Source organism: Bison bison, unplaced genomic scaffold, assembly GCF_000754665.1.
Source record: "Bison bison bison isolate TAMUID 2011002044 unplaced genomic scaffold, Bison_UMD1.0 scf7180017864490, whole genome shotgun sequence".
In the NCBI taxonomy this organism is placed as follows: Eukaryota; Metazoa; Chordata; class Mammalia; order Artiodactyla; family Bovidae; genus Bison; species Bison bison.
The window spans coordinates 3,130,415-3,139,413 of record NW_011495049.1 but is presented as its reverse complement, the minus strand read 5'-3'; positions in this window follow the sequence as shown (position 1 = coordinate 3,139,413).

Below are 8,999 nucleotides of genomic sequence, written 5' to 3'. Positions count from 1 at the left end.
CAGCTTGTTCTTTATCCAGCCTGGCATTTTACATGATGTACTCTGCATATAAGTTAAATAAGCAGGGTGGCAATATACAGCCTTGACGTACATACTCCTTTTCCTATTTGGAACCAGTCTGTTGTTCCATGCCTGGTTCTAACTGTTTCTTCTTGACCTGCATATAGACTTCTCAGGAGACAGGTAAGGTGGTCTGGTATTCCCATCACTTTCAGAATTTTCCACAGTTTGTTGTGATCCACGCAGTCAAAGGCTTTAACATAGTCAATGAAGAAGAAGTAGGTGTTTTTCTGGAACTCTCTTGCTTTTTCGATGATCCAACGGATGACAATTTGATCTCTGGTTCCTCTGACTTTTCTAAATTCAGCTTGAACATATGGAAGTTCATGGTCCATGAACTGTGGAAGCCTGGCTTGGAGTAGTTAGAGTATTACTTTGCTAGCATGTAAGATGGGTGCAATCGTGCAGTAGTTTGAACATTCTTTGGCATTGCCCTTTTATGGATTGAAATTAAAACTGACCTTTTCCAGTCCTGTGGCCACTGCTGAGTTTTCCAAATTTGCTGGCATATTGAGTGCAACATTTTAACAGCATCATCTTTTAGGATTTGAAAGAGCTCAACTGGAATTCCTTAACCTTCCACTAGCTTTGTGGGGAGGCTTCCTAAGGCCCACTTGACTTCACATTCCAGGTTGTCTGGCTCTAAGTGAGTGATCACACCATCATGGTTATCTGGGTCATGAAGATATTTTTTTATATATAGTTTTTCTGTGTATTGTTGCTATCTCTTCTTAAATATCTTTTGCTTCTGTTAGGTCCATACCATTTGTGTCCTTTACTGTGCACATTTGCATAAAGTGTATCCTTGTTATCTCATTTTCTTGAAGAGATCTCTAATGGTTCCCATTCTATTGTTTTCCTCCATTTGTTTGCACTGTTCCCTATGTCTACATTTTGTATTTTAAAATCCTCTAAATCTTTAAAAGAAGATCTCTTTTTGCCTTCACTCCATGATAACTAAACTGGGTTGAAGTGATCCAGTTAATTAATTGATGTTGCATACAATAGACAATTATAAAATATTTTTTAATGTAGTAGGAAAAAGTTAAGGTATAAATTTATGAACAAATATTAATAATGTATCCTTATGACTAAATGTAATTAATTATGGAAAAATTATTCAAAAATGAAATAAATGTTTACATGCTAAAACATAGGATAATGCTTATCAAATAAAATCTGTAATACTTTAGCCTTTATTTCAATTATTTTATAGACAATATAGTTATTGCCATGTTTCCCAACACATACAATTATCCACTAAGCCAAAGTACTTAAGAGTAAGTTGTCTCTTCTTCTTTCCCAGAAAGTAAAAGGTAGAAAAAAAGAAGAACAGCAACAACATATCTAGGAGTTGGCCCATGTGGGGACTTATTGACTGAGACTGACATCAAGGAAATCGAATTCTGTAACCTCATGGCCTCTGAAACCACCACGGAAAATCAGAACCAGCAATCCTGTTAGCTAGTCAATGTGCCTCTCTTTAAGTGTCAAAGAGGAAGTCTCCATTCAGTAAATGACCCCAGGACACCATGAACACCAAATACTTTTAAGGAGTTTATATCTACATGCTAATTTAATTTGCATTCAAAATTAAAACTTTAAATAAGGAAAATATTATTCCAAATTTAAAAATAAGATATTAAATCCTACACAATAAAATAACGATTCTGTTTGGTTACATATTTAATTTTATATTGATTAAACCTATCTCTTTTATTCCTTACACAAGTAGTTGCTAAAAGAACACATCTTTACTCTAAAAAATTTAGACACCCTGAAAAAAATGTTTTCATTCAAAGTACATTCAAATTTAAGTTTGGAATTTCTACTTATCCTAAAATCTGCTATTAAAAAAAAAAGAGAGAGACTCTGTGTAATTCATTGGCCTCAAAATATTACCACTTAACATATGCAGCAAAGAAAGAGGAAAAAAATCTTACACATTTGTTCCATAAATAAGAGGCTTAAATATTGCCCGTGATGAGATTATATCCTAAAATTATATTATGACCTTTTCAAAAATTCCATAGTAGCAGCTGAAAATACAATCCCATTGCTATGACCATTTATTTCACCCTGATAGAATTCTTAAAATGGTGCTACCAACTTGGCAGGGGCAGCTTTTTGGTTTATAGTGATCCTAAACCTTCTCAGTTCAGGTATCAACATACATATATTGAGATTTTTGCTGACCAGAAAATCCATCTTGTGGTTTCAGTGATTTTATTTATATAATACAGCCTGTCTTCAGTTCAGTTCAGTTTAGTCGCTCAGTCATGTCCAGCTCTTTGTGACCCCATGAACTGAAGCATGCCAGGCCTCCCTGTCCATCACCAACTCCTGGAGTTCACCCAAACTCATGTCCATTGAGTCGGTGATGCCATCCAACCATCTCATCCTCTGTCATCCACTTATCCTCCTGCCCTCGGTCTTTCCCAGCATCAGGGTCTTTTCAAATGAGTCAGCTCATCATAAAGTTTAATTTTCAGACAGTGCCCTTCATTTCAAATTTTTGAGGGTAAAGATTCATTGTAACACCCAGGTACCGAAAAACAAGGTAGGGTCCACTGGATATGAATCCCAGCTTCACATGTTAATTAGCTGCTTGACCTTGAACAGATTACATATTCTAATTATTTTCTTCCTTCATAGCACTGCCTACTTTGTAGGATTGCCATGAGAAATAAAGAAACCATTTCCCTACCCACCTCCCCCTCCCCAGTAGAAGTACAGAATGTAGTACATAGCATCTGCCTGCTAATGCAAGAGATGCAGGCTAGATCCCTGGGTCAAGAAGATTCCCTGAAAGAGGAAATGGCAACCCACTCCAGTAGTCTTGCCTGGAAAATCCCATGGGCAGTGAAAACTGGTGGGTTACAGTCCATAGGGTCGCAAAGAGTTGGTCACAACTTAGCTACTGAGAACGTACATAGTATAGAACATAATTAAATATTTCTATATCTATCTCAGTGCTCTAACTAAATAATATTCTTTATTGCCTGGTTTTAAGTTCCCTCCAATATTTCCCCTTTTTCTACTTTCTTCCATCTTTCCTCAATCTAAGTCCTTTCCCTAACATGTCAAATAATATGACTAAAAACATTGGTTTTCCTTGTTTTATGATAGCTTATTTTATATACAAAATTTGGAATATTAAAAGTCTACAAAAAAAGGTGGTATCACTGGGAAAATATACACTTCTTTTTCAGGAAATATAAAATTTCAACTCATTGACTGTGCACAAAAGTCATTAAAGTTTACAATTTTAGGCTAGAATATTTCTAGAAGCAACAGTAATCCCAGCACTGCTAAACTTTTTATGGGAGGTGGGTGAGAGGGACAGAATTTGCAGTCTTTTCTCAGTACTCCTCTAGTTTTGGGTAAATCCCACTGCTTTCTTAAAATCTCCCCCTATTCCTCCTGTTCATTCATCATTTTATTTACTACTTCAATCAAAATTTTACCAGCCATCTTTTCTGAACATTGTAAACTCAGCCAAGACTCTGATCAATATGTGTGTGTCATACCAATAGGACAAATTACACATTCCAACCAAAAGAGAGCCCTACTAGAATATTTATCAATTAAGAGAAGGCTACCTTTCGCTCTTCCCAAATGTTTTCAAAAGTTTTAGTCTCCACTGTTCACTTTTCAGTAGAACTACTCCCTTGCAGCTAGGGACATTGGAATACTCTACCATTTTACTGAACAAAAATTGTAAATTTCAAATTTTACTGTTGTTTCAAAATGGGGAACAGTGACTGTGTTCTCAGGCACCCTTCCCCCATGATGTGGTATATAGATACCATGTTTTCACATCCATTCATCTGTTGATGGACGCTTAGGTTGATTCCACATTTTGGCTATTGTGAATACTGCTACAATGAACATTAGTGTAAATATGCCTTTTGAGATAGTGACCTCATTGCCTTCAGATATATACTCAGACATGGGTTGCTAGATCGTATGGTAGTTCTCTTGATTACTTTTTGAGGAACTTCCACACTATTTTCCATAGTGGCTATGCTAGTTTACACTTCCACCAACAGTATGTGAGGGTTCTGTTTCCTCCAAATCCTTGACAGCAGTTGTTACCTTGAGTTTTTTTTATGACAGCCATTCTAACACATATGAGGTGATATCTCACTGTGGCTTTGAATTTGCATTTCCCCTTTGAATTTGCATTTGTATATGTGATTAGTATCTTTCAATGTACCTGTTGATCATTTGAATATTTTCCTTGGAAGAATATTCAGGTCTTTTGCCCAGTTTTTTATTGGATTGAGTTGTATGAGTTCCTTATATATGTTTAGATATTAACTCTTAGCAAATTTGTGGTTTCCAAATATTTTCTCTCATTCTGTAGGTAGGCTGCCTTCTCATTTTGTTGACTATTTCTTTTGCTGTGTAGAAGGCTTTAGTTTGATGTATAGTACTTAAGTATTTTTGTTTTTGTTGAGTGTGCTTTGGTGTCAAATGGTGTTAAATCCATAAATCCAAGACCAATGTCAAAGAATTTTTTTCCCTATGCCCCTGTGTTTTCCTCTTTAATATGGTTTTAGATTTGGCCTACTAAATTTTTTTGTTGAGAAATTTGCATCTATATCCATCAGGGATATTGGACTAGAGTTTTCTTATCTTGCAGTACCTAGCTTTGGTATCAAGTTAATGCTGATCTCATAAAATAAGTTTGGAAGTGTTCCCTCTTGTTCAATTTTTTTGGAAAAGACTGAGGATAATTCTTCTTTAATATATATATACATATATATTCTTATTACATATTATATATTCTAATAACATCTATACACATATGTGTATAGATATATGCTATTCTTAAAACAATATGAATCATGATCAGTCACTATCAGAAGAAATATAGCTTGACCAATATAATGCTCTTGTCTATAAACATCTGCCTGTTACTGCTAGTCTAGGCTTTTTTTTTTTTTTTAACTACTCCAATGTCTTTCAATTTTATTAATATAATTTGAAAATCTGCTGAAATATTACATTATAAAATATTATCGCTAGTACAGTTCTATTTAATGTGGGCAAAATAAACACTATATAGAAATGGAGCTCATTTTAAATATATGTAGAAAAAAGAATAGGAGATTTTAAAGTATTCTTATACTAATATTCTGCTTTGTACCAAATACTCTGCTTATCCCTGAATTATGATCCAGCATTTACAGCCTGATATATTGTCTTTAACTTTTTTTTAGTTGTGACCTATTTTTTTAAGCTAATCTTGCACTAATTTTATATAATGCCAATACTTTGATTCACATTTCATAGATTTCTCACAATAGTTAAACTGTTAGGTAATGGCTTTAAATTGTTAATTTATTTTTGTTCCTGTATTGCTGCTTGTGTTACTGCAGGATTTATCAACAAAAAGTATGTTAATGAGAAATCTGCTTTGTAAACACTGTAATTTTAGATTGAGTCCTCATTTTTTCAACTTCCCATGCTTCCCAGGTGGTCCTAGTGGTAAAGAATCTGCCTGTCAATACAGGAAACCCAAGAAACATGGGTTGGATCCCTGGATCAAGAAGATTCTCTGGAGTAGGAAATGGCAACCCACTCCAGTATTCTTGCCTGGAAAATACCATGGACAGAGGAGCCTGGAGGGATACACTCCATGGGGCCACAGAGACTGGGACATGACTAAGCAACTGAGCACCATATCCCAAGTACAGAATAATGTAATATATTTATTATTCATAGAATGTCAATCGCTTGGAAAACAGCTTTCTATTTTGTGTGAAGTACAAATTTTTCATGTGGACTTTTTCACCATAGTTGACAAAGTGGAAATCTTATTTAAAAAATCCAATGAGAAAACAAAATTAAGAATAAGAGAAAATGCTAACAAATATTTGTTGTCTTTATAGGTTTTAGCATTTTAGTCAGGAATTTTGTGTTTTACGTAGAGCAGAATTTGGTAATCAAGGCTATTAATAATGTATAGATTGTTAGATCATGTCTTTCAGATGCTTCCACACTGAGGAATGAAAGCTAATGCAGAACTCAGGTGAATAGAATATTTCCCAATAATGAATGATTGCCACTGGTGTTCTATATAATATTAATCAGTTTGAGCAATCTCCTATATAACATTTGTGGGTCTAAAATAAGCTAGGAAAACACACCGGAAAATTTTTAAGCAGATCTTAAATGATAACTGAGGTTCCGTTTATTTTTATTGATTTATTTTTAAAATTTTTATTCAATTGATTTAAACTAAAAATGACAAAAGAACAAAAATAAAACAAAAGCAAAAACCAATAAACAGTTTACCAGTGAAACCAACTGGTCTGGATTTTGTTGGTATGTTTTTAGTAACTGACTCAGTCGGTAAGTCTGTGGTGGTGCTTTTCTTTTGGGAGGATATGTGTCTAATAGTCCCATGAGGCTAGAGGCTGTGCTCCAGGGTAAGGCAGTGTTGACATCCTTCCCTAGTTGGGCAGGGCTGTAGGCTGAATTCTGAGGCTGTCCAAGGTCACTGCTCAGGCTCCCTGGTTGTGCAGGAAAGTGAAAGTGAAAGTCAGAAACACACAGTTGTGTCCGACTCTTTATGACCCCATGGACTGTAGTCTGTGTCCATGGAATTATCCAGGCAATAATACTGTAGTGCGTATCCATTCCCTTCTCCAGGGGATCTTATCTACCCAGGGACCAGACCCAGGGATGGAACCCAGGAATCAAACCCAGGTCTTCTGCATTGCAGGCAGATTTTTTACTATCTGAGCCACTAGTTTTGTGGGGCTAGAGGCTGTACTCAGTAGTTGGGCAGGATTGTTCATTTGGTTTCCTGCCTAAATTGGCTACAGGATGGAATCAGAAGCTGTCTAGCTTCTCTAGCCTGGAGGGTCTGGAGGCTATATTCAACAGTTGGGGAAAAAAAAAAAAAAAACAGTTGGGTGGGACATCAATTTATTTATTTTTTTCCTCTGCCAAGGTTGGGGTCATAGAACAGGTTTCATGGCCAACAAAGCTTGTATCAACTGAACTCCTTAGCCAGATGCAGCTATGGACTCAGTTCTACAGATGGGCAGAGCCTGTGGCTGAGATCTCTGCTTCATTGCAGCTTCAGGGAGGAATATGGTTGGCCAAGATATGAGTGTGGGTTGCTGTAAGCCCCACCCCATTTCTCTGCTTCTATCTGATCTCTGGTGATCAAGTCCTGCAGATTTCCTCAGTGAACTCTGTAGGGCAAGAAACAGGTGGACCTCTGAGGGAGCTGGATGTCTATTTTGTGCTTTTCTTCCCCTGGAGAAATCATAAGTCTAAAAGGGCACCCTTGACTCAGTGTTGTCCCTGCCAGGGAGAGAGGTATTCTTTCTAATGTGATTTTTCTCAGACTCTGAAATCCAGAAGGGTGCTTCAACTTGACCTCTAGGATTTGGCATTTTCATAGTGGTGTCTACTGTATAAATAGTTGCTAGTTTGTCTTCTGTGAGGGAGATTAAAGTCATGAATGACCTGTGTCATGCACCTTGATAACATCACCCAAGCAAGAACATCTTAACATGTATATTATTGTAGTATCCATTTGATATCATGTTTGTGTGTCCTATATATATATATTTTTCTTCTTGTTGGCCACTGCCCTTGTCTATATGACTATGGTAGGGATGACAATAATATGGACCTTGCTACCAATCAAAAGTCTCTCAATCAGCAAATTGAATATCAATATAGGCACAGTGATTTGTTCATACATGGCATGAGGACTAAATTGTGTTCCTCCAAAATTCATTTCTTGAAGCCTTAGCTCTCAATGTGACTGTATTTGGAATAGGGTCTTTAAGAAGCTAATTCTTAATATGATAAGACTGGTGTCCTTATAAGGGAGGAGGAGACAGCAGAGCTCTCTAACTCTCTCTCTGCTCACCCAGAGGGTAAAACCCATACAAGCACATAACAAGAAGGTGGCCATATGTAAATCAGGAAGAAAAGTCTCATCAAAAACTAACCCTACAGATGCCTTGATTTGGAGTTCAGACCTCCAGTGCTGTGAGAAAAATAAGTTCTGTTGTTTAAGCCACCTCATCTGGGTATTCTGTTCTGGCAGCCAGGCAGACGGGTAACTCACGTGCATGTCAATTACAGTCCAGGTAGACTGTATTAGAGTGCATGGGCATTGAGGGAGATAGGACAGTTCTTTTTCTGTGAGGACAAAATCTTGGAGCAGAAGCCTCTATACCTTATACAGTGCTATAAAACACCTCTCTCTGTCTCTCACACAGGATTTTTATGTTTAATATAATATAAAATCACTACAGATGGTGACTTCAACCACTAAATTAAAAGACACTTGCTCCTTGGAAGAAAAGTTATGATCAACCTGGACGGCATATTAAAAATCAGAGACATTACTTTGCCAACAAACATCCATCTAGTAAAACTATGGTTTCTCCAGTAGTCATGTATGGATGTGAGAGCTGGAGTATAAAGAAAACGGGGAGCTGAAGAATTGATGCTTTTGAAATGTGATGTTGGAGAAGACTCCTGAGAGTTCCTTGGGCTGCAAGGAGATCCAACAGGTCCATCCTAAAGGAGATCAGTCCTGAGTGTTCATTGGAAGGGCTGATGTTGAAGCTGAAACTCCAATACTTTGGCCACCTGATGTGAAGAACTGACTTGTTGGAAAAGACCCTGATGCTGGGAAAAATTGAAGGCAGGAGGAGAAGGGGATGACAGAGGATGAGATGATTGGCTGGCATCACTGACTCAATGGACATGAGTTTGAGTAAACTCATGGAGTTGGTGGTGGACAAGGAGGCCTGGTGTGCTGCAGTCCACGTGGTTGCAAAGAATTGGACACGACTAAGCGACTGAACTGAATATAAAATATAAACATTGAGTGAGAGCAACACAGAGATTAGGGAGGAAAGAAGTAGAGACAGAGGCGCAGGAATGGAGACAGA